Source organism: Balaenoptera borealis (genome assembly GCF_965194805.1).
Source record: "Balaenoptera borealis genome assembly, chromosome: 13".
NCBI lineage: Eukaryota > Metazoa > Chordata > Mammalia > Artiodactyla > Balaenopteridae > Balaenoptera > Balaenoptera borealis.
In genome coordinates this window covers 61,802,276-61,829,392 of record NC_138870.1, presented here as the reverse complement: position 1 = coordinate 61,829,392, position 27,117 = coordinate 61,802,276, and the positions used below count along the sequence as shown (strand labels likewise).

The window sequence follows — 27,117 nt, the reverse complement described above, 5'->3', positions numbered from 1 at the left end:
AAAATTCAATGTACCTACACTGTTAGAGATAGAGTAGAAAAACTAAAGAATCACGGGGATATACAGTAAGTCAAAATAAAGTAACAGAGGACCCAAGGGAGGCTTTCAGGCTACAACCAGCAAAAAGCTAGAGTCTCTAATAATGCAGCTGCAAGGAAACAAATTCCGCCAACAACTTCAAGATACTTGCAAGTGGATTCTTTCCCAGTCAGGCGTTCTGATGAGAGTATAGCCCCCAAAAAACCTCAGTCATGGCCTTTGGGAGACACTGAGCAGAGGACCCTGCTAAGCTGTGCCTGTACTCCTAAGCCACAGAAATTGTGAAATAATAAATGTGTGTTAAGTGGCTAAATTTTTCTCATGCAGCAATAGAAAAATAAAAGAGCGATTATTTTTGTCTCCTTGAATTAGTCTGAATAGTCCAGGTTTTGTTGCAAAAACAAACAACCCTCAATTTCGAGAGTTAACAAATTACAAGGTTATTTCTTGCTCAAATTCAGTAAGCTACAGGTTCTGGCACACATATGGGGATTTTAGCCTTACATATGAGCAGAGTTAATTCATCCGTTACCATAAGATGAAAGGGATAACATATGAATACAGAAATAGGTAGGATGGTAGTTTTGGTTGTTGAGAATAAGTTCCTTTTACTTACATTTCTCCGGGAAATTAGAAGCAAGTAAAATAAGAATAGAGTGAAGAGTAGGTGTGAAATAGTCATCTCAGAAAGTAAGGGAGTGAATTGCCTTGGGAAATGCTGTAAGGATTGCCAAGAAGTTAGGAGGACTCACTTGAGGTTTATGATAATACATTTAAATTGAGGTCGTTCTGTGTGTTTTTAATTTATTTTTCTCCAGACATGTTCAGCTACTTGGGAGAATACATAGTGTACATCAAATCATATATTTAACCATATCTGAGGTTATTCCTGGAATGATAGAGGAAGAGAAGAACAGGGGAATTGAGATGCATGTAGTGGTGTGATTTTAAAGATGCAACTTGAAATCAGTTGGGTAAAAAGGAAAATGAGAACATGAAGGGGATAATAGGTGTGAAAATGTGGGTATCAGTGGATAGAAGATACTAGTAAGGTTGAGGAACTGCAGGACTACAGGTGTAAGAAATACAGTGCTGAAATTATAAGAATCAGTGCCCAGAGAGTGGGATGCTTGAAACTGAGACTTATAGAAGTGGTACAGTTATTGATAATAACAAATTTGACAGCCTGGATATGGTAGCCAAGGGAATGGAGTAAATGATAAAGTTATTTCAAAGAAGCAAGTCAACAGGATCAGGATGCGTCATCCAGAATGTAAGGAATCATGAAGGATGATAATAGGAGTGGCTGAGAGAGGGTGATAGAAGTGCTAAAACCTTAAGGAGATGTGGTACAGTGACTACTAGGGTAATAAATAATTGCAACACAGAGGGATTGTATGTAGCCGTAATTTGATGATACATACTTTGGAAACTCTAGAGCTGTTTTTTAACATTTATTCTTAATTTAAAAATTTTGTTTTTATTTTATTTTGTCTGGCCTGAAAATGGCAATGAAGCCACGTAACTCATGGTTCAGTTTCGTTTAAGATATGGGAGAAATAAAAACTACTACATGAGACAGCTTCAGGAGAATCCTGGGGTTCAGGGATCTTACCAGTTGTTTCATAGTTCAGCCACTTCTCATAGCTGCTGCTGCACTTCTCTTGCAGCTAAAGAAGGTGTACTCTTACCAATAACACTGCCCTACTTCAGGGCCATCACATTTTCTTTAATATTTCAAAAGGTTTCTAAAGATCCCCTGCCTCCGCTCTTACTCTCTGCCACTCTATCCCTACACTGTAGCCAGAGTGACATTTCCACATTGAAAATCTCAATTAACTACTCCTTCACAGAAGTATTCAGTTATGTTCCCAGTGAAATAGAATTAATTTCCCATTCCTTACATTAGCACTGATTAGTCCTCCAAGCTTCTGGTATGACCTCCTTCTCTATTTTCACTCTATACTCACTCATCACTTTACTCTAACATCAGTTCTGTGAATGTGTCATAGTCTTTTATGTTAAGCTGCCTTTTTGTTTCTATTCTTCCTGTCTAGAATTCCAAGTTATAGGATGACTCTGTGCAATTAAAGCTGTGACACCTCTACACTGATGTGGCCCTTTGGAAACATGACTTGGCCAAGCAGCATTTTGAGAATTAAGATATTCTTCACTGTGGGTAGACCCAACTGCAATAGGGTGCCATGAGTGCTACCATGGGAGCAGTTGCTTTGGGTACATGAGGTAAATGGAGCCCCTTGTCTATATAGCCCGTTGTCTATATAGAACTCAAAAGTGTGAATAAGACTAACAAATTTAATCTGTTTGTTACCATTATTCACCAGCAATTCTAAACATTAGCAGTGTAAAAATACTCTTCCCTAAAAATCCTTTTTTGATGTTTTAAACAGTCATTGCAATTACTATTTAATTTTAATTTTACACATACATGTGAATTATATATTTAACTATATATATAGTAGACAAATACTCATATTTATGTATTATTTATTTATATATAATATATATATGGCCTATATGTGTATGTGTGTGTACATGTTAAATTTACTTTGGTATCCTAAACAAGTGATCTAACCTAAGTTTTTGTTTATTCATCTGTAAAGGGAGGTTAATCACATTCCTCATAACATTTTGTGACTGTTAAATGAGGTAATATGTCCAAAGCATTTAGTAGGGCATTTAGCACATTGTAAATGATATTAATGTTTGCTGTTACCATGATGACCTAGATTCCAGTAGTATCACTAGGCTCTAAGGATACAGAAGTGAAAAAGAAGGAGTCTGTCTTTTTTTAAAAAAAACCTATTTTTTTTAGAATAGGTGACAAGTAAACAATAACACAGTATGACTGAGGGTTTGAATAAGAGTAGGTATGTGCAAATACAGTAGTAGCTATAAAAAGAGAATGATAATTTCTGCCTGAGATGTGAGGTTGGAGATAACTTTTCAAAAGGGGTAACTCATACATGTTCTGAGGAGTAAGTGCAAATGATTAATTTGATCTTAGCCATTCATAGAGCATTCAGTGCTTAAAGCTGTCCCATTTGTAATAACACAATTTTGAAGGAATTGGAGACTATGAGATAAAAACAATATTAACCAATTCTCCATAATGCATAAGAAAATAAGGGGGAGGGGAAAGAAGGGACACACACACACAGGCACACACACTCACACAGAGTGAGAGTGAGTGAGAGAGAGAGAGAGGGAGAGAGGGAGAGAGAATATGAGTGTTGGGATGGAGGGAAAAGGGGCTGATAGATATATACCTGGTATATCTCAAGATTTGATAATTTCATCAGACAATAGCCTGGAAAATTAACTTCCAGGCTATTGTATTTTAGAAGGAAGAAATGAGTATAATAATAGACTAGTATCAAAGATTTTCCTCAGCTTCCCAGGCTTCCCTTAGGAGAAAATTGCTGGGCATGGTAGTTCCCTGGGCTAAATTACCCTTTTCCTAGAATGTGAAAGTACCCATGACTGACTCGTGAACCTCTCTATATTTGTTTTATCTTAGATATTGTAATTCATGAATTTTATCATGACTGATAGTGGTATCTACCATGGGCACATAAGTGAGATGTGATATCATGTACCATACATACAGACACATACAGTTCATTCTGAGACTGTGATCTTGAAATATATATATAATGCTCTCTCTGTACCTTGATTTTATCATATATGCCACCAAAGTACTGGTATCAGACCTACATAACCCATAGGATATTGTGCAAATTGAATAACACAAAGAGTGTTTAAAAAAAGAAAACAAATTTCATTTATATGATTAAATTAATATTAATAGTATGAGGAGGGGAAGGAAAAGGGGCATATCTTTGCTATTCAGGATTTAAAATTCCTATGTTGCTTTTCTAAAGCCCTCACCACTAGGATATTGCCAGTTATATTACATGGCTACTCACACAAGTCACCTGAGAAAATTAAGATAGTTCAGTCTACTCTTATTCTGATTTGCCATCATTTACCACTACACTTAGTCTTGCCTCTTTGAACCCTGCTGGGTCCAGGTTTGCCTTGGCCAAATGAAATAAATTCAGTGTTCAGTAAGGGAATAGATGTTTAAATGGAGCTAGACTGAGAGAAATATTTTCACTGGGATCAATGTATATCACACTGTATTGGTCAGTGATTGGTTATGACAGGTATTGAGAAAGAAATCCCAGTAAGAAGCAAAAGGTGTATAAACCACAAAATGCAGATGATGGTGAAATGAGGCTTTCAAAGTGCTACAATACTGAGTAATTCTGACAGTACAGAGAAGGCTGAGCTGTTCATCACTCATTTTTATATGTGACACTCAGCATGCACACCTATTTAATATATATGATTCACAGTGTATATCCTTTCTTGTTAATTAGAATGACACATTATAAATTAGAGTGGATGGAAAGTGTGCTGATTAAAACGTATCCAAGAAAATCTGTGTATAAACAATTTTATAAGAAGCCACACGTATCATCAAATTATATTTTGAGTTAGTAATTTGAATTTAATTATTAAATGGAACTCAATTTATGAAATTTTCTCAAGTTAAGGTTTTCTCAAGATGAGGCTTTCTTTTTCCTATGATTATGATGACAATGCTTTTCTAGCTCTTTACAAAAAAAAGTGTGAATGGATAAGAGGTCAGAAAACAGGTCAAACATCTATTAATCAAAATGTATATCAGAAAATCTTTGACTATTACCTTAATGACATGAAAATTAGTTATAATTTAAGCATTTGGGGGATACTAATTTACTACCATTATTTTACTTGTCATAGAATAAAAAGAAAAAATGTATTATTTTCTTTTGTATTCTATTAATAGGTCATAACTTTTCTCCATTTATATTGAAAAAAATATTGTGGAACTTAGAGAATTACAGAAGTCACTTGTAGTGATAAAAGAAAAAAAAAATTTTCTCCTAATAGATATTGGCTTAAATGTCAGATATGCTTCTGTGCATGAAACATACACAATATTCTGGAAACAGTAGACAAAGGAATGCCAAATTTTTTTTTATTGAGATATAATTGACATATTATACAATATAACACATTATATAGCATTATATTAGTTTCAGATGTACAATATAATGATTCAATATATGTATATATCATGAAATGATCACCACAATAAAAGTCTAATTAACATTCATCACTACTCAGTTAACAATTTTTTTCTCTTGTGATGAAAACTAAAGTCACCATGCTGTATATTACACCACAAGGACTTATTTATTTTGACCACCGTCACCCACTTCACCATGGATAAAAATGATCAAATTTCTTTTTTGCTGACATTGAACTTCAGAGTTATTCAACATAACTTTCAAAATTAAATATTCTAAAATCCATTCATGTTTTTGTTTGTGTGACTTGGTTTATTGCTTAGAGATATAAATATACTTTTTTTTAAGTATAGAATGAAAATTGGATCCATTTTCAAAATAATGTGTTCTTTAAAATAGACTTCCTCAATTATTATCAGGAAAATCATAGGTTAAATCTAAAACACACTAGATAATCAAACATAATTTAAAGACAAGTCAAAACATTAAGACAGAAAGCAAACAGAACTCAAGGTATCCAAAACTCATAGTTAATTTAATAATCTATTCTTGAAGATTTATTGACTTGCCCCTTAAGGGTACACAGCAAATAAAATTATAATATTAATGTAAGAGTAACAAAAACTAGCACCATAGGTTATTTCTATCTTGATCATATTAATATATTTTTTTTCTCAAAAGCTTTTGTATGTACTCCTTTCTTTCCATTACAATACTAGGTCTGCATTATCTCTTACATATATTATTGCAACAATTTTTAAAATAATATTTATGCTTAAAATTAGTTAACATGTATCCATAATCCTATAAAACCAATATTTATACCTACAAGTGTAGTATATATAAATTACTATTTAACTTTTATATCAGGTAACATTGTTTTGGATAACTTTGAAGTCCCTATATAGATTTTAATGGCTTTCTGTAGTTTGCAAACTGAGGTTCAGTCCTCTATTTCCTCCCTCCTAATATTCATTCCCCAGTCTTTTTTAAAACCTATTTCCCTACATTAATAAGTCACTCAAGAGCTTACCAGAGTCCCTGGAATAACTCTAAGGAAAACCTTCTCAAACTGGCTTCATCTTAATACTTTAACATGATGGCTATCAGCTCCAACCAATGAAATTTTCATAAAAAGAATCTTTTACTATTTAATCTAATAGATAACTGTAAACTTTATATTGTAACAAGACAATATCCTTCTTTCCATCTATCTAAGGCTTACCTTATAAGGCCAAGTCTAAAGCATATTCTTCTATTGAAATTTTGGATTTAGCATGTACTCACTGAGCTCACTTTTTTCTGATCTCTCCTAGGATTTATAACGATACTTTATATTTTCTCAATTATACTTTGTTTTAAATTCTTGGATTGTTTCCAATGTATGTGTATGTTGTCTCCTAAAAAAAGAAAAATCTAAATCTTTAAATCAAAGGCCATGATATGTGAGAGGACTCTGGGAAGATAACAAAATAGTTAGTACCAGGAATCTCTTTCCCCACCCAGACAACAATTACACTGGTAGAATCTGTCTGATGTAACTATTTTGGAACTATGGAGGCTATTGAAGACTTGCAACTTACAGGGGAAGGACTGGATGATAAATTATGGTTACTTTTGGTAAATTTCAGTTCTTAGCTCCTCAGCAGTTACCCATCTCCCACCCCTCAGCCCCGTGGCAGGGAGCTATGTATGTGTTTTGGAGTAGCTTGCACACAGTCTTGCCAGAGGCAGGGTAGGCAATAAGGATCCTATCTTCCAAATATCAAGCATCTGGGTTCCAGTCACCTATTTCTGCTTCTGGGCAGAAAGACACAGACAGAGGCAGTCAGCCATTGTTGATGCATCTCCCTTCATTGTTGTAAGCCCCTCCACCTCTGGTTGAAGTGACTTCTAGGGGATTTTAAAGGGCAGGTTACCTTTCTCTTTCCCCTCCTTCATTTTTCTCTTTTTCCCCTTTTTGGAGCCAGATATTAAAGACTAGGACATTCAATAGTAACCACATATACAAGGAAATTAGAATGCTACCACATATGTACAGGGAAAGACACAGGCTCCAAAAAAAAAAAAAAAACATGAAAAGAGCTTATTCACACTTTGGGATGCTACTTAGCACAGAGATAGCCTACAGCAATCAAAAAGACAAAACACAACAAAAAACCCTGCAAACCTTAGGGAAGGGGGGAGAACCTGATTTTTAGAATGACCACATTATTAGATTCAAATATCCAATTTTCAACAAAAACAAAAAAGATCACAAGGCACAAAAAGAAACAGGAACACATGGCCCATTTAAAGGAAAAAATAAATAAATAAACCAACAGAAAATATCCCTGAAAAAGACCTGGAGCTGAATTTAATAATAGAAATGAAAAGTTCACTGGAGGGATTTAAAGGGAGATTTGAGTAGGCAGAAGAGTCTGCAAACTTGAAGATAAAACAATTGAAATTATTGAGTGAGAAACAGAAAGACAAAAGATTAAAGAAAAGTGACCAGAGCCTCAGGGACCTGTGGGATATCATCTAGTGGACTAACTTATGCACTGTTTCAGTCTCAGGAGAAGAGCAAGAAAAGGGGCAGAGAATATTTAAAGAAATAATGACCAAAAAATTTCCAAACTTGATGAAGGCATGAATATTAACATCCACTAAGCTCAACAAGCTCCAAGTAGAATGAACTCAAAGAGATTCACACTGAGATACATTATAATCAAACTACTGAAAGCCAAATGCAAACAAAGCCTTGAAAGCAGCAAGAGAAAAGTGACTCATCACATGCAAGGGATCCTCAATAAGATTATCAGCAGATTTCTCATCAGAAGCTTTGAAAGCAAGTAGTTAGTGGACTGATATATTTAAAGTCCTACAAGAAAAAAAGAAACTGTCCAACAAGAATCCTGTATCCAGAAAAACTGTCCTTCAAAAGTGAGGAAGAAATTAAGACATATCCAGATAAACAAAATCTGAGGGAATTTGTTACCACTAGACCTGCCCTGCAAAAAAATGTTAAAGGGAATCTTGCAGGTTGGAGTGAAAGGACATAGACAGTAATTTGGAGCTATTTGAAAAAATAAAGATTACAGTAAAGGTAAATACATGGGCAATTATAAAAGCTAGTATTATTGTAACTTTGGTTTGTAGCTCCTTTTGTTTTCTATATAACTTAACAGACTAATGCATTAAAAAACAAGTATTAGTTTATATTTATGTACATATAATATATAAAAATGTAATTTTGTGACATCAACAACTGAAAAGAATGGGACTAGAGCTGTAAAGTAGCAGAGTTTTTGTAAGTTATTAAAGTTAAGATGGTATTCAGATTAGAGTGCTATAACTTTAGGATGTTAAATGTAATGCCCTTAGTAACCACAAAGAAAATAGCTGTACAATATACACAAAGGGGAATGGGAATGGATTAAAATATTTCAGTTTGAAAAGTCAACAATAAAGAAGTAATGCAGGAAATGAGGGGCAAAAAAGCAAAAGGGCATATTAAAAACAAATAGAAAAAATGATGGAAGTAAGTAATTTCTTCCTTATCCTTATCAGTAATCACTTTAAAAATTGGATTAAATTCTCCAATCAAATGATGGGAGATTGTATATATACATACATATATATTATATTTGTACAAAAGATTCACTTTAGATCCAAAGACGTTAACAGGTTGAAAGTAAAAGAATGGAAAATAATATTCCATGCAAATAATAACCAGACGAGAGCAGGAGTGGCAGCTATACTAATATCAGACAAAAGAGGCTTTAAATCAACAAAGGTTACAAGAGACAAAGAAGGACAATATATATTAATAAAAGTTTAAATATAGCAAGAAAATATAACAATGTTTTAAGTATTTAGATACCTAATAACAGACTAGCAAAATATATGAAACAAAAATTTATAGAATTAAAGGGGGAAATAGCTTACAATAATAGTTGGACACTTTAAACCCCACTGTCAATAATGAATAGAACATCCAGACAGAAGATAAGTACGGAAGTAGAGGACTTTAAATAATAAACCAATTAGGTCTAACATATACAGAACACTCGACCTAATAACAGCAGCATACACACTCGTCCTAAGTGCACATGGTACTGGAATAAAGACAGATATATAGACCAATGGAATAGAATAGAGAGCATAGAAATAAGCTTTCACTAATGTGGTCAAATGATTTTTGAGAAAGAGTTTCAAGACTATTCAATGGGGAAAAGATAGTCTTCTTGACGTATGGTTCTGGGAAGACTGGATATCCACATGAAAAAAAAATGCAGTTAAACTCTTACATAACACCATATACAAAAATTAGAAAAATGGATTAAAGACCTATATGTACAACCTAAAATTATAAAACACAGTAGTAAACATAGGGTAAAAGCTTCACAGCTTGACATTTGATTTGGCAGTTTCGGGGGGGTATTACAACAAAGGCATAGGGAAAAAAATAGACAAATTGGACTTCAAGAAAAATTTATTGTGCATCAAAGGACAGTATCAAACAATGAAAAGCAACCCACAGAATGCAAGAAAATGTTTGCAAATCCTATATATAAAGATAGATTAATATCTAGTATATATAGGGAATGCCTAAGACTAAACAAAGAAAAAAAACTCAGTTAAGAAAAAGCAAGTTATTTGAATAGACATTTCTACAAAGAAGATATATATATATAAATAATAGATACATGAGAAGATGTTGAGCATCACTAACCATTAAGGAGATGCAAATCAAAAGTACCACAAGATACCACCTCATACCCATTAGAATGGCTACTTTAAACACATACACACACAAACACACACAAAACAAAATGACAAGTGTTGGTGAGGATGTGAAAAAATTGGAATCCATGTGCACTGTTGGTGGGAATGCAAAATGTTAGAACCACTATGGAAAACATGGCAGTTTCTCAAAAAGTTAAAAATAGAATTTCTATATGATCCAGCAATTTCACTTCTGAGTACATACTGAAAAAGCTTGAAAGCAGAGTCTTGAAGAGATATTTATACACCCATGTTCATCACAGTATTATTCACAACTGCTAAAATGTGGAAATAGTCCAAGTGTCCTTTGACAGAAGGGATAAGCAAGATGTGGTATATACATACAATGGAATATTGTTCAGCCTTAAAAATGAAGGACATTCTGACATACACTACAACATTGATGAATCTTGAGAACATCATACTAAGTGAAATAAGCCAATCACTAGAAGGCAAATACTAAAGGATTACATTTATATAAGGTACTTTGAATAGTCAAAATCACAGAGACAGAAAGTAGAATGGTGGTTGTCAGAAACTGCGGGGAGGGGAGAACAGGGATTTACTATTTAATGGGTATGGAGTTTCAGTTTTGCAAGATGGAAAGAGTTCTGGAAATGCATAGTAGTGATGGTGACACAACATGAATTTACTTAATACCACTGACTGAATTGTACACTTAAAACTGGTTAAAATGGTAAATTTTATGTTATATATTTTGCCACTATAAAAATTGGAAAAAAAGGCCATGATGTGATTCTTGTTTAGATACACAATACATTATAGTCAACATATTGATCATCTACAATTATGTATAGCACGTATAATTACCAGGCTTGTAGACTTGTTCCCAGCTGCTACAGGTATTGGTTTCCAACACCTCACAGGTACTACATTTTCTGGAGAATTTTCCCTGGCCAAACAGGAGCTGCTCAATTGCTCAACTGGGGGACTATCTGCCCAGCTACCCTTAGAAGACCATAACCAGTGACTTTCTCACATGGTGACACTGAAGGCTGGCTTTCTTGTCTCAAAGTGGAAGCAACTCTTTGGTTCAATTAGTGCTGCAGATATCTTCATGGGATCTTGTAGAAGCAAGTCTGCAGCCCAAAACAACACTCCTGCTTGGATTTTCCCTGTGGTTTATGCTTCTGCCCTCACTCTCTTTCTCCTGAAAGTGCTCTTAAATAAGTCACTTGCCCAGGTATCACCTCTGATTCTAGGGAATCAAACCTAAACAGTAGCAAAAGTAGCATGTGTAAGTTATTCAATAAAAACACTCTAAAAACTCAGGATCATCAAGTGAGAGAACATTCAAGACCTCTATAATGTAACAGCTCTCATTTTCAGCATAAGCATGATCTTAAGGCTCAAATTTTGATAATATGGTCAATGCTTTAGAAGTTCATGTATAAAATTATTAACTTTGAGACTATTGTTGGTAATATTGCAGGTCTGGAAAAGCAGATTGAAACTATTCATAAAATCTTGCCTATTACAGAAAACAAATCCAGATAGACGTCACAGGAGATAGCCATGAACTGGAGGTTAACAATGTATTAATTTTATTATGTATAGGTTGGCTGAAAAAGTAAGCTAAAAAAGCCTCATGAGCATATGAGAACATCAGGGCATCTCTCACAATGGTGAATGGTGTATTGCTGAAAGATGACTGCATAGCTATTTCCAATAACCTTTGACAAAAAGTATTAAACAGAATACATCATGACTACTTGAGCTCATGAAATGATGTAAAAGAAGAACATGGGCAACAGCATTTTGGCAAGCATCCAAGAAAGAAATGGATGAAAAAGTAGCTTCTTCTCTGCTATGCCAGCTCTTATGGCATGAAAATATGAAAGAGATACTAATGAGAAGACCAGCAGCTGTCATACTTGGGAACAAGTTGGCACACACACACACACACACACACACACACACAAAACAGTTATCAGAGACTTGAAATTGCTGTTTCATGGTCTGGAACCACCAACATAAGAAGAGGTGAGAATGAAACACAACATAGTAAGCATTCATAAAGGTTTAATATTGACAAGTATAAGAATGAGAAGTATAATTTTTAACAAAATATACTGTTTAGGTGTATAAAATAATTTTGAAATTTGCCTAATTTATATGTTAAATTATATAGAAAATTTAGATAATTAACTTACTCAGAGTACCCACTGAGAGGAAATGTTTGCTAACTTTAAGTTCTTCAAATTAATTAACTACATGTATATTTATTGTGTTAAATGATCTGCCAATGACAAGTTGGATCCTGATAAACTATTGAGGATCACATAAAAAGTATTAAAAATTAACTGAAATAATTATTGTCCCTTAAAAAAGAGTACATTTACAAATGTTAAAAGTCTTAAACATAGCAGATTAAATCAAATAACAAACCCTCAAAAACATCTGTGATAAATTTAGACTGTGATTACCTTGACAAGATGTCTAGAAAAGTGATTTCTTCATTTTGCTTACCTTTTGTAAAAAACTAACAGCGATGTGGTTTTGAAAGGTCTACATTTTTCTTCTTGAGTAAATAGTTCGTATCTGATCTTTTATACACATATCTGTGAACAGTCTGATTTATCTGCACATAAATTATAAAGAGCACTGTATATGTTACATATTGATATTTGCATCACATTTGTGGGATTAATTTGCTCATCAACATAAAATCAATGTTTACTTTTCACCCACGTTATTGCTAATAAGCTTTTAAATGAAGCACATAAATGGTATTAAAACCCATTGTCATCACAATTCAAGCCATATACACCATAGAATTTTGGACAGTGTTTATTAACTCTTGTGACATAGTGATTCACTGTTTACTATACCTTTTGAGACTATGAATACTATCACTAAAATAATGCTTATAAACCTATTTATAAGCCAAAGAAACAACAAATTAAATATGTGAAATAGAATATAAACCATAAGTAAAAAATACTATACAATTCATTTGTGATTCCTTTTATTACATAAAGTTTTGATAAAGATATTATATTCATTCCAAACTCTCTTAAAATCTACTAGTGCCAAGCATAGTTACATTACACATATCATACTATAGAATCCATTATAATAGTACTTAAGTTGATCTTGATTTGTGTACCACATCTTACATCTGATTCTGGGCAAATCACACAATATTTGTTTTCTCAGTGATAATACTTGAAATTATTTCTTATATTCTCTTTCACAAGGCTGTCATAAACATAAATGTTTAAAGCACTATGAACATGAAATATTTCATTAGCTTTGTTAAGAATCCACAAATTTTAGCTAAATACATAATGATTCTCAATGATAAACTAATTACATGAAAAACAAATGACCAAGATGATGGACAAGCTTAGCCTTTATGTTTCTCTCCATCTTACTAATCTTTATCTCCCAGAGGATAGTTGCTATTTGGAATATGAAACAGAATGGTTTATTTCTAACCATCTTTCCAAGTTCTAGTATGTTCTCATTAGAAACCATGTGCCACTAAAGTCCTTGGAAAGAAAGAAGGAAAGAAGGAAGGAAAGTAAGAAAGGAAAGAAGGAAGAGAGAAAGGGAGGAAGGAAGGAAGGAAGAAAAAGAGAAAAAGACACTACACTGAGAGAAAAAGATCTATCACATAAGCTACCATCTGAAGAATGTAAACTCCGTGAAGGCAGAGATGTTTAAATATTTTGCTTATTTCTGTAATCAGAGAATGTAAAAATAGGTGGGCATATAGTAGGGTATAAAAAGAATATTTGTTGCATAAATAAATCACTTGATTATATTTGGATTATATCTAAGAAGTATCTTAAATAGGTAAATTATAGAGACAGAAAGTATATTAGAACTACCAGGAGTTACTAGGAGGGAAATGGGAAGTTATTGCTCAATTGATACAGAGTTTCTTTTTAATGTGATGAGAATGTTTTGGAAATAGATAGTGGTGGTGGTTGTAAACCTTGTGAATGTGATTAATACCACGGAACTGTACATGCAAAAATGGTAACAATGGCAAATTTTGTTATATATTTTACCATAATAAAACATTCTTCAAAATTATAACTCTAATCCAGAAAAATCCACGGACTTAGAATAAGCAGATAAAATCACTCAGCCCCAAGAGAAAGTAAGCATTTATGATTCTAAAGAGTGAAAATACAAAAAGACCTCAAATAGCCAAAGCAATCTTAAGAAAGAAAAACGGAGCTGGAGGAATCAGGCTCCCTGACTTAAGACTATAATACGAAGCTACAGTAAGCAAGACAGTACGGTACTGGCACAAAAACAGAAATATAGATCAATGGAACAGGATAGAAAGCCCAGAGGTAAACCCACGCACATATGGTCACCTTATCTTTGACAAAGGAGGCAAGGATATACAATGGAGAAGACAGCCTCTTCAATAAGTGGTGCTGGGAAAACTGGACAGCTACATGTAAAAGAATTAAATTAGAGCACTCCCTAACACCATACACAAAAATAAACACAAAATGGATTAAAGACCTAAATGTAAGGCCAGACACTATAAAACTCTTAGAAGAAAACATAGGCAGAACACTCTTTGACATAAATTGCAGCAAGATCCTTTTTGACCCACCTCCTAGAGTAATTAAAATAAAAACAAAAATAAATAAATGGGACCTAATTAAAATTAAAAGCTTGCAAAGCATGGCAAAGGAACCTATAAACAAGATGAAAAGACAACCCTCGGAATGGGAGAAAATATTTGCAAATGAAGCAACTGACAAAGGATTAATCTCCAAAATATAGAAGCAACTCATGCAGCTCAATATCAGAAAAACAGACAATCCAATCAAAAATGGGCAGAAGACCTAAATAGACATTTCTGCAAAGAAGACATGCAGATGGTCAAGAGGCACATGAAAAGATGCTCCACATCACTGATTATTAGAGAAATGCAAATCAAAACCACAATGAGGTATCACCTCACACCAGTCAGAATGACCATCATCAAAAAATCAACAAACAATAAATGCTGGAGAGGGTGTGGAGAAAAGGGAACCCTCTTGCACTGTCGGTGGGAATGTAAATTGATACAGCCACTTTGGAGAACAGTATGGAGGTTCCTTAAAAACTAAAAATAGAACTACCATATGGCCCAGCAATCCCACTAGTGGGCATATACCCTGAGAAAAACATAATTCAAAAAGATACATGTCCCAGTGTTCATTGCATTGGGACATATCCTGACTATTTACAATAGCCAGGACATGGAAGCAACTTAATGTCCATCGACAGATGAATGGATAAAGAAGTGGCACATATATACAATGGAATATTACTCAGCCATAAAAAGGAACAACATTGGGTCATTTGTAGTGATGTGGATGAAACTAGAGTCTGTCATACAGAGTGAAGTAAGTCAGAAAGAGAAAAAAAAATATCGTATATTAACGCATATGTTTGGAATCTAGCAAAATGGTAATGATGACCTATTTGCAGGGCAGGAAAAGAGATGCAGACGTAAAGAACTGACTTGTGGACATGGGGGGAAGGGGGTGGTGGGATGAACTGAGAGAGTAGCACTGACGTATATGCACTACGATGTGTAAAATAGATAGCTAGAGGGAAGCTGCTGTATAGCACAGGGTGCTCAGCTTGGTGCTCTGTGACGACCTTGAGGGGTGGGATGGAGGTGTGGGAGGAAGGCTCAAGAGGGAGGGGATATGGGGATATATGTATACATATAGCTGATTCACTTTGTTCTACAGCAGAAACTAACACAACAGTGTAAAGCAATTATATTCCAATTAAAAAAAAATTTTAATCTATATTTTGAAATACACTATTGGTAAATATATGTTTTTCAAGAAAAACTTTAAATAATATAAAATGAACAGACCTGAAGTGGACAATTGATAAGTTTTTACAAAGAAACACATTTATAAAGCCATCATCCCTGCCAAGATATAGAACATTACCATCACTTCAGTGAAGTTTTCTCTTCCAAGGGTGTGCTGGAGACAGCTTATAAAAACTTGCAAGTGGAAATTGATATATTTTCAGGAATTTTTGTGAGCTGGTTATTAAACACAGGTCTTATTAAAAAGCAAATTATTTGAACTTAAATTATATCAAAACGGTTAATGTATAATGAAAAAACAGGTCTTAAGTATTTATTATATTTTAGTGGTGTGCTCTTGAGATTGTCTATTTCTTCTGCATGGCAGAAATATTATATTGTATGTTACTATACATTCCTGACTGTGTACTCAATGACTACAAGATAGTAGTTTGAAATAGGCAGACTCAGTATTTACAATATGGAAATCATAATTTTTTAAAATTAGGACTTTTTTCCCCAAAGAAAGATTCTTAAACATATTCCTGCAAATCACTGCTCACCTGTCCCAGACAACCACTGTTTTTCATTTCTAAACCATAGCTTAATTTTGCCCGTTCTTGAATTTTACATGAATAGAATCGTAAATATTATTCTGTTTTGTACCTGACTTCTTATTTTAATGTTTCTGAGATTTTTTTTCTAATGTTTCTGCATATATGAGTAGCCTGTTCTTTCTAATTGCTGAGTAATGTGCCATTGTAGGAATATACTACAATTTGTTTATCCAGGCTTCTTCAGACAATATTTTGAGTTATCTGTAATTTTGGGTTGTTTTGAATTAAGCTGCCAAAAACATTCCTGTACAGTCTTCAGTGGATATACTCATTCTTATTTCTCTTAAGTAAATATCTACAGGTGGAATTTATGAATCATGGGTAGGTGTATATTTAACTTTTTAAGAAACTGCCAGGTTTGCAATGAGTGTATACCATTTCACACTGCCACCAGAAATGTATGGGAGAGTTCCAGTAGCTCTGCTTCTTCACTAACATTTAGTGTTGTCGATCTTTCAAGTTTCAGCAATTCTAGAGGATTTGAAATGATCTCATTGTAATTTTAATTTGATGATTAATGATGTTGAACATCTTTCATGTGCTTATGAGCCATCTGTTTATCTTCACTTGTGAAGTGTCTGCTCAGGTCTCTTGTCCAACTATTTTTAAATTAAGTTGTCTTTTTACTATTGCTTTGTGATCTTTATATTGTTGATACAAGACCTTTATCAAATACATGTATTATAAATATTTTCTCTATGGCCTTTTTTTGAAGTGTGGTTGATTTACAATGTTGTGTTAGTCTCAGGTATACAGCAAAGTGATTCAGTTATACATATGTATATTCTTTTTCATATTCTTTTCCATTATGAATTATTAGAAGATATTGAATATAGTTTCCTGTGCTATACGGTAGGGCCTTGCTGTTTATATATTTTGTATATCATAGTTTGTTTCTATGGCCTTTTTTTAAAGGTGTGTTTTGATAACCAGAAGTTTTAATTTTGATGAATTCTATCAATATTTTTTTCTTTCATAGTTAGCATGTTTTGGTTCTCTCTATGAAATTCTCTTCTACCCCAAGGTTACTAAGAAGTATTTCTGTGTCTACTTCTAGAAGTTTTCTTGTTTTACCTTTTACATTAAGTCTATATTTCATTTTACATAAATTTTTACATAACACTTGATGAAGGTGTTGAGGTTATTTTTTTTCCATGTGGCTATCCAGCAGGTCTAAAACCACTTTTTGAAAAATATTCTTCTTTCTCTATTGAATTGGCTTGGTATCTTCATCAAAAAACAATTGATCTTATATATGTTCCTGTAACTTACTTGTTTCATTGATTTTTTTTTCCATCCATACTCCAAAAACACAGTCTTGATCACTGTAACTTCATTGTAAAAAATATTATGATTTGAAATCAGGTGGTGTTAGTCTTTCAACGTTTTTCCTCAAAATTATTTTTGGCTATTGAAAATATTTTAAATTTCCATAAACATTTTGGTCTCAACTCATCAATTATTACAAGAAATAATGTAGGAATTTTAACTTGAAATGCATTTAATCTTTTAAGATCAATTGAAATCTTAGCAACATTAAGTTGTTTAATTGATGTGCATGATACTACTCTCATTTATTTAGATCATCTCTAATTTCTTGTAGCAATCTCATAGTTTCCCATGTAGAAATTTTATACATCTTTTGCTAAATTTATACTTATTCATCATGGATTTTGATGCATCTGTTAATGGATTTAAACATTTTATAATTGCTATCAATATACAAAACTACAATTAATTTTAATATATTGATTTGTGGTCTTGCTATACTTCCATATTAGTTCTAGTAGTTCATTTGTAAATTCCTTGGGATTGTCTATATAAGCAATTGTGTCATTTGGGAATAAGAATATTTACTTCTTCCTTTTCAATCCGTATGCTTATTCTTTCTTTTTCTCCCTTTATTGCACTGATTAGGACATTTAATACAGTAGTGAAAATAAGTGAGAAATTGTGAGAGTAGATTTCTTTTCCTTTTTTGGGAGATTTAATATAAAGATATTCATTATTTCACCATTAAGAAACTCTTCATCTTATTGAAGAGCTTGCCTTCTATTCATAGTTTACTGAGAGATTTTGTTATGAATCTACTAAGATAAACATATTTTTCTTTATTGTCTTTCATTTGATGCTGATTTGCCTTGATTGGATTTTTAATGTTGACCCTGCTTTCTCGGGCTAATCCCATTTGGTTAGAACATATTGTTCTTTGTATATATTGCTAGAATCAATTTGCAAAGATTTTGTGAAGATTTTTTCTGTTTGTATTCATGTGGGTACTGGCCTTAATTTAATTAATTAATTTATTTATTTTTGGCTGCATAAGGTCTTCGTTGCTGCGTGAGGGCTTTCTCTAGTTGTGTCGAGCAGGGGCTACTGTTCGTTGCGGTGTGCCCGCCTCTCATTGCGGTGGCTTTTCTTGTTGTGGAGCATGGGCTGTAGAGCGCAGTCTTGGTAGTTGTGGCACACGGGCTTAGCTGCTCCGTGGCATGTGGGATTTTCCTGGACCAGGGATCGAACCCGTGTCCCCTGTATTGGCAGGCGGATTCTTAACCACTGAGCCACCAGGAAAGTCCCCTTCATCAGGTTTTGATATTGCTGTTATGTTTCCCTCCTAAAGTGAATTGTGAAGTTTTTTTTTCTCCTCATTTGAGAGAGAATTTATATGATTGATATAATTTCTTACTTATATATTTAATAGAATTCACCTGTGAAACCATAACCTAGACTTTATTTGTGTGACATTTTTGGTAATGTGTTTAGTAGATATAGAGATGTTTAGATTTTCTATTTATTTTCATGTAAATTTTGGTGAGTTATATTTTTCATAGAATATTTATTTCATCAAATTTATTCGAACTGTTTCCTTAATATCTTTTTATATTCTGTAGAATCTATGGTATGTCCCATATTTCATTCTTTTTTTTTTTTTTTTTTTTAAAGCACTTTTCTTTTTTTATAGCTACTTTATTTATTTATTTTATTTTGTTTTTATTTTTGGCTGTGTTGGGTCTTCGGTTCATGCGAGGGCTTTCTCTAGTTGAGGCAAGTGGGGGCCACTCTTCATCGCGGTGCGGGGACCGCTCTTCATCGCGGTGCGCGGGCCTTTCACTATCGCGGCCCCTCCCGTCACAGGGCACAGGCTTCAGACGCGCAGGCTCAGTAGTTGTGGCTCACGGGCCCAGCTGCTCCGTGGCATGTGGGATCTTCCCAGACCAGGGCTCGAACCCGTGTCCCCTGCATTAGCAGGCAGATTCTCAACCACTGCGCCACCAGGGAAGCCCCATATTTCATTCTTGATAACAATATTTTTTGGAGTTTCTCTCTTTTTTCCTTTATCAATCTTGCTACTGGTTCATTAATTTTATTATATTTTCCAAAGAGCAAACTCTTGAATTTGTTAATTGCCTCTATTTTTGTTTTCCATTGCATTGATTTTTGCTTTTATTTTTATTACCTACTCCATTTACCTATTTTTGAGTTTAATATGCTTATCTTTAGCTTTTAAGGTGGTGAGTTAGATCTTTTGTTTAGATGTGATTTAATTGAGGTATATAAACTTAAATATTTCTTTGTAAGCACTGCTTTAGGTATATGCCATACATTTTGATATGCTGTTTTGTCATTATCAATCCATTAGAAATATTTTCTAATTTCCCTTGTAATTTCATTTTTAATATAAATTGGTTATTTAGAAGTATTTTATTTACCAATATTTATGGAATTATTTGCATTAACATATTCATTATGTTATAATGAAAACATATTTTGTAATACTTTAATTTTTGAGTTCATTGAGACATATTATGAACGGGCATTATTGGGGATAATATTTTGTAAATGCTGATTAGATAAAGTTGGTTGATACTATTTATTACTGATTTTTTTGTCTTGGTATTCTATCAATTGCTAGAGGCAATGTGTTATAATTACTAGTGCCTTATTTATTTGGATACCTGAGCTTCTTTCTCAGATTTTGCTTGATGTGCTTTAAAGTTCTGTTATTAAACAAAAACAAAGAAAATGTAGCCTTTATTCATAACATTGTTCTTTTGTTTGTAATGTATTACTTTTCTCTCATTTCTTTCAAAATTTCTTTTTATTTTTGCACTTTAGCTATTTTAAGTGGTGTGACTCTTTAAAATTTATCTTGCTTGGGGTTTGCAGAGTTTTTTAGAATTGTAATTTGATGGTTTTCATCACATTTGGAAAATCTGTCCCAATTTTTCCACTCTTCTCTTTCTTGGACTCGGTTCTACATATCTTAGAACATTTGATATCATTCTGCAAGTCACTGGGATTCACTTTATTCTTTAAGGCATTTTTCTCTAGATATTTATCTTCAAAATCAACCCATTTTTTTCTGCCCTTTCTTTATTTCTGCTAGTAAGTCTATCCAGTAATTTTATTTCTTATGTTAGATATTGCAATTTTAAATTCTAGAATTTCCATTTGGTTTGCTGCTATTGATTTTTTTTCCATTTATATTCAGTTAATTTAATCAAGTTTTCATTTAAGTAAGTTCTTGAACATATCAATATTTGTAATATCTTCTTTAGACCTTGTCTGCTATTTTCACATCTGGGTTACCCCTTAGTCTGTTTCTAGGGACTTTTTTTTTTTTTTTTTTAGAACAGTTGGTCACATTATTCTTACTTATCAGCACATTTTATAAGTTTCTCCTGGATACTGGACATTATAAATAGCACTTCATAGAGTTCCTGGATTCTATTATCTTCTGATAGTGTTTGTTTGTTTAAGCAGATAGTTAACTTGCTGGAAATTCATCTTGAACTTGTGGAGGCTTGTTCTAATACTCTATTAGGGCAGACTCTGGAAAACTCAAGGATTTTAGCAAACACCTCTAGCTTGACCAGACTCAAACTCCTCTAGCTAGACCAGACTCAAACTCCAACTCTGCCCTCTCTCCTTTAGGCAGAAGATGAACTCTCTTCTTAGTCTTTTAGTCCTACAGATTTTGCTTTATTTTGTTTTCTTCCACTTGGCTTTTGAAATGTCCCACATGCATGTTTAGTTCAGAGGTAAACCCTGGCTTTAAAGAAGTTTATAGATGTTTTGGGGGCAGGCCCTGCTTTGATTTCAGCTTCTCTGAGGTTTATCTCCTTTATTTCTAGACACTCTGGTTGCCTAAAATTCTATCTTGTGAAATCTTAATCCGATAGGACTATAACTTTCTGTTTGAGCTTTAGCCTCCATACTCACACGGGCAAGGTAATACCTCCAGGGGAAAGATATGTATACTTGGATCTCATCCAGTTAACTTATGTTGTGGATGATTGAATCCCTGAAGTTTTTTCCTTAGTTGGATAGCTCTCCAGTGCTTTTTTATAATAGTTACCCCCCCCCACCAGAATTAATAGCTATTGTCTTTGGACAAGTTATTCCAATGTAAGCTACTCTGCTGGGATTCACTAATGTATTTTAAAAGCGCAGTGTATAGGCATGACTATATCATTCACTTACTATGTTTCTAATTCAGATTTTTACCAAACATTTAGACACTGATAAACCACAGGGAACAAATATTAAGGGTTGAATTTCAAGAAAATACTCAAAAAAAGTTTAGTAATAATGCATTCAATTGCTATGTGACATATGTATAGCTGAATTCATTGTCAATTCTTTTTAAAAACTAACTAAAAATGACCAATTTATATTTTAGTACTACTCACTTTTTTAAATTTAGTGACTTGAGATCTAAATTTTAAAAGACCGCAAAAAGATGACAGCTTGTTTTGCAACTTACAGGATATTTGTTCTTTCTATATACTCGGCTCCATATGTTCACAACACAACCAGAAATGATCTTAGGAGAATGGGTTAATATTAAAGAAAAAAAAAGCAATAACAACTCACCAGAAATAAGTCTGCTAACCACAGTAGGATTGTTAAACTTCAGTAATACCTATAAACTTGTAATACATGTTTACCTTTCAGTAGCAAAGAAAAATGTGGGTCTTACAATTTAGCATCCAAAAAGTACTTGTTTTGGATACTTTAAGTTTTTTTTCTTTTAATCTTAAGGAAACAAATGGTTGAAGATAGTTATATTTGTTCATGCAGTAACCATTTTATCAAATATCAACATTTTTCCTCTTGCAAGGTCTCAAAAGAAGTATGAAAAGTAGTAACTTAGTTAAGGAAAGTTTCTTCCTAATATCTATCCAAGTTGACTAAATACTCATACAGGTTCTCTTTTCATTGTTGCAAGATGGCTACAAAAGCACCAGATCTCAAAATCTCATATTTTTTCCAGTAGCAAAAGGAAAAATCCCTCCTAAATTTCAAGCAAAAATCATTGTTTCTAATTAACTCTTATTGGTCACATAAGCATCTTTCTAGTCCTAGAAGTCAAAAATAATGGTTTGATTGTAAGAGACACTGTTTATATAAACCTTTCTTGTCAAAAGGCGTGTGAAACTTCATCCAAAATACACAACTGAGAATGCGTACAAGCATGATTTTCTTGAATGAAAATGGTGAGAAAACTATTTACTGGGCTGCATTATAACTAATACCCAATGAACAGTCAAATCAATCTAGTGTTTTTCAACTTTGGCCCCCATCTGGAAAGGTTTATGATCAACCCTATTACAGATGTGATTTTAGTTGAAATGCATTGTCACACCATGGATTCTACAAGTAAAAGTCTACCAAATTCAGGTTTCTATTTAAAAAAAAAGAAAAAGAAAGAAAGAAAAAGGACAAGAATAAAAGCATTACTTCAACTGTTACAGCCCATGAAGTTAGAAACATTCTATTAATAACTGGACTCACATTTCATTACTCTTAAGCTATTTTCCTTCTTTTATATTATACATATTAAGCTTCTCAAACTGTGCACAGCAAAAGATCCCCAGATATAACAGAAATGCAGGTTATAATCAATATGTAATTCTGTTCTGTATTCTTTCCCTTTGATGTAAGCAGGTTGGATTGGGGGATGGAGAAGCTCATGGTAGGGTTATTTTGAGGTACCTTTGAGCTGCTTATTAGCAGGTCCTTTTTAGCAGCTTCTTATTACCAGCTTTCCCAGGCAGTTGTGACATGTTTTGAAGATAACTCTTTGTTCCATTGAAACCATAATGCCTACTTTAATCTGCAGTGAATTCAGAAAAAGAGAAGAAAAGGCCAATTAAATTGTAAAATACCTTTAAAGTCACTGCCATACACCACTAGCTTTTACACCTTAGACAATATTAAATTATAGAGCCTTTAGTGAAAAATTATATTTTTGCTTTGAAACCAGTTTGGCAGCAGTAATATGTGCTTCCATACAATAATAGGCACCAGAAGTATAAGCAATGCCAATAACCCCTTCAGAGTTAAAAAGAACCCATAAATGAAATAACTTTAGAGAAGCCAATGTTTACTGTAAGTACATTAACTAAAAGAAAGATCAAATATTGATGTGTCAGACAATTTCATGGCAACGTACTGTGTGCAGTCAGTGCACCAGGCATTACAGAACTCCATTTCTTTCCTATTCATTCATGTAAACCATTATATGATGCTACCTATACTCCAGTCATTGCTTTATAAGCGTTGTATGTAATAACACCTTTATTCTTAAAATGAAGAAAGTCTTGTTACTACTCTCATTTTACTGTGAAGAAACTGAGACTTGGAGAGGTAACAAAATTCTTCACTGTTAACAACAGCTATTACAAAATATGACCTGTATACAGTCACCTCTGGTATCTAGGCTATTAACCCCTTGTCTACCCTAACTCTATTTAAAGAGTAATATGTGTATTTCTGAACCTTTTTTGGTAAACTTCCCTCTCCTTTTCCCACATCTCTGAAGTGGTGCTTCACTGTCCCCACTTGACGGTTCTCTTTAGTTTAGCCAGGTTTCTTACTAGCACCTCCATAAAAAAATTTAAATATTCTTTCTCCCCATCTTATGACTTTGCTCATAGGATTCTCAGACTACTGAAACATCTTCCATTCAAGTCGTATTTAATGAGATCCTATTTAATGATCCAGACACGGTGCAACTCCTATTAACAAATCTATCCTAGTTTATTCCTTCAAGATTTGGCTAGGAAGGCAAAATCCTTGAAGCAAGCCAAAAGCCTTGCTTTCTCTAGGAAGCAATATGTAACATCTTTTATTCTTTCCTCACCCTGACCATTCCTGAGTGTCATGTTACTATAATTTTGCACTGAGTATTATGGATGTCTATTGTTCCTAATGCACACACACAGAATTTTATGAAGAAAGGAGCATAGTATTTAGAATAAGAAGATAAAAGCCAAAGTTAAGTAATATTGTCCAAGTCATTTATTATAACTGAGACATTTCTTCTTGCCACCAAAATGTTAATAACAGAAATTATAACATGATCTTAATTCACAGGATATTTAGTATGATGAAATATGATGATTCAAATAGAGATGCTTTATAAAACCATATAGCATAAAGAGTTTAGTTTCCAGCCTTACCCTGGACCCAAACGACACCCACATTACCCTTAACCAGTCATTTGCAATTGGCCATGACCTGTTCATAAATCAGTGATATTTCAGCCTAGTGGACATTTTAGAAGCATTTTGTTAACTTTAGCTAGTGTGGTTTGTGAATGAGTTTCAGGCTATCCATGTAAGAAAGTTTACGTGGAGGAAGTTTTTTCTTTTTTAAAAGGATAAAGCCAGTGATTCAGTGATTGCTGTTCCTGCAACGATTCCTCATCATCCTTGTCATCCTCGTCATCCTCCTTCTTTTCCACAAGTTTATAAAGTTATAATTGCTGTGCATTAAACTACACATATCTTACGTATAAAATGTTCTATTTTTATATACATCTAACAGATCATCACCACAATCAAGATAATGAGTATAGAGGTCACCTACAAGTTTCCTTATGCCACTTTGGTATCTATTCTTCCCTCCCCACTTCCTCTGTCCCCAAACAAACATTGATCTGATTTTTATAACTGTAGACTTGGTGTGCTTTTTCTAGAATTTCAAATATATTGAATCCATTTCTTGTGTACTCTTTCTGTCTGGTATCTTTCACTTCATGAAATTATTTTGAAATGTTTCCATGTTGTTGCAAGTATTGCTAGTTAATTCCTTTTTATTGTTGAGTAGAATTCCGTTATATGAGTATACCACAATTTGTTTATCCATTCACCTGTTGGTGGCCAGTAGGGTTGTTTCCAGTTTTTAGCTATTAAAGCTGCTGTGAGCATCTGTGTGCAACTCTTTGTATGAGCATATGCTTTCAATTCTAGGTATTTCAATTGGATAAATACCTAGGCTGTGTTATAAGATAGGTGTTAAAAACTGGTTTGGTTTGAAAAAAAAAAACCTGCCAAACTGTTTTACAAAGTACAATTGACATTGAACAGCATAGGTTTGAACTGTGCATGTCCTCTTATCATGGATTTTTTTCAATAAATACCTACTATAGTACTACACGATCTGCAGGTTGGTTGAATCAGCAGATATGGAACTGCTGATACAGAGGGCCCACTGTAAAGTTATATGAAGATTTTCAACAGTGCAGTGGATGGGTGCCCCAACCCTCCTGTTGTTCAAGAGTCAACAGTAGTTGTGACATTTTGCATTCTTACCAGCAGTGAATCTGAGTCAAATCGTTTCATATCCTTACCAATAGTTGGTATGATCTGTTGCTTTAATTTTACCATTCTAGTCAGTGTTTAGTGCTATCTCATTGTAGTTTATATCTTTCATTTCCCCAATAATGAATGATGTTGAACATAATTTCATATGCTTATTTGTCATTCTTATAGCTCTGTTGTTGAAGTGCTCATTCAAACCCTTTGTTTTTTTTATTTTTAATTCTTAAGATTTGAAAGTTCTATATATATATATTCTAAATTCAATAATTTGTGTATTTATTTTGCAAATATTTTCTCCCATTTACTGAATTTCCTTTTTATTTTTGAAAAGCAAACATTTTTAATTTTGGTGACATATCATTTACCATTTTTTTCTTGTGGTATTTTGCCCTATTTAAGATATCTTTGCCATGCTCAAGTTTACTAAGATGTTTTGCTCATATTTTCTTTTAGAAGTTTTATAATTTTAACACACATTTAGGTATATGCTCCATTTCAAGTTAATTTTTTATCTGGTGAAAGTTAGTAGTTGACATTCCCATTTTTCAGAAATTTTTCCAATTATTCTAGTACGATTGTTTTTTAAATGAAGATAATTTCCTCAGTGACTTGCCATGACAACTTTTTGAAAATTTAATTGACCATACACGTATGGTGTCTCTGGTCTCTCTGTTCTACAAGATCTATATGACTGTCTTTGTACCAATTCCACACTGTCTTGATTACAGTAGTTTTATAATGAATGTGAATATAAGATAGTATAACTCCCCCACATTTTTTTCTTTTTCTTTTTTTGATTTGTTTTGGTCATTTTTGTTTCTTTGCATTTCCATATAAGTTTTAGAATTAGCCTACAAATTTCCCAAGAAAAATAAAAGGCCTTCTTGGATATTGACTGGCACTGTGTTCAGCTTAAAGATAAATTTGGGAAAAAATGACATCTTAATGTTGATTTTTTATATCCATAAAAGTAGTATAATTCTACATTTATTTAAGTTTTGTCTAACTTATCTCAGCAATGTTTTTTGTTTGTTTTCACTATACATGTCATGCACACATTTGTTAAATATTCCCTAAGTACTTCATATTTTGGTTGTTATTGCAGTTGGTATTCTGACATTCTTTATAATTTAAAATTCTGAATGTTTGTTGGTCACATATAAAAATGC

The 27,117-nt window shown here is 33.3% G+C and overlaps 1 long non-coding RNA gene across 1 annotated transcript; it reads left to right on the top strand.

The window, feature by feature from the left end:
- Positions 1–2,313: 2,313 nt before the first annotated feature.
- LOC309609808 lies at positions 2,314–27,117 on the top strand. Its single transcript, XR_014233593.1, has 2 exons — positions 2,314–19,236; positions 19,614–27,117. It is a non-coding gene; the product is annotated as an uncharacterized lncRNA (long non-coding RNA).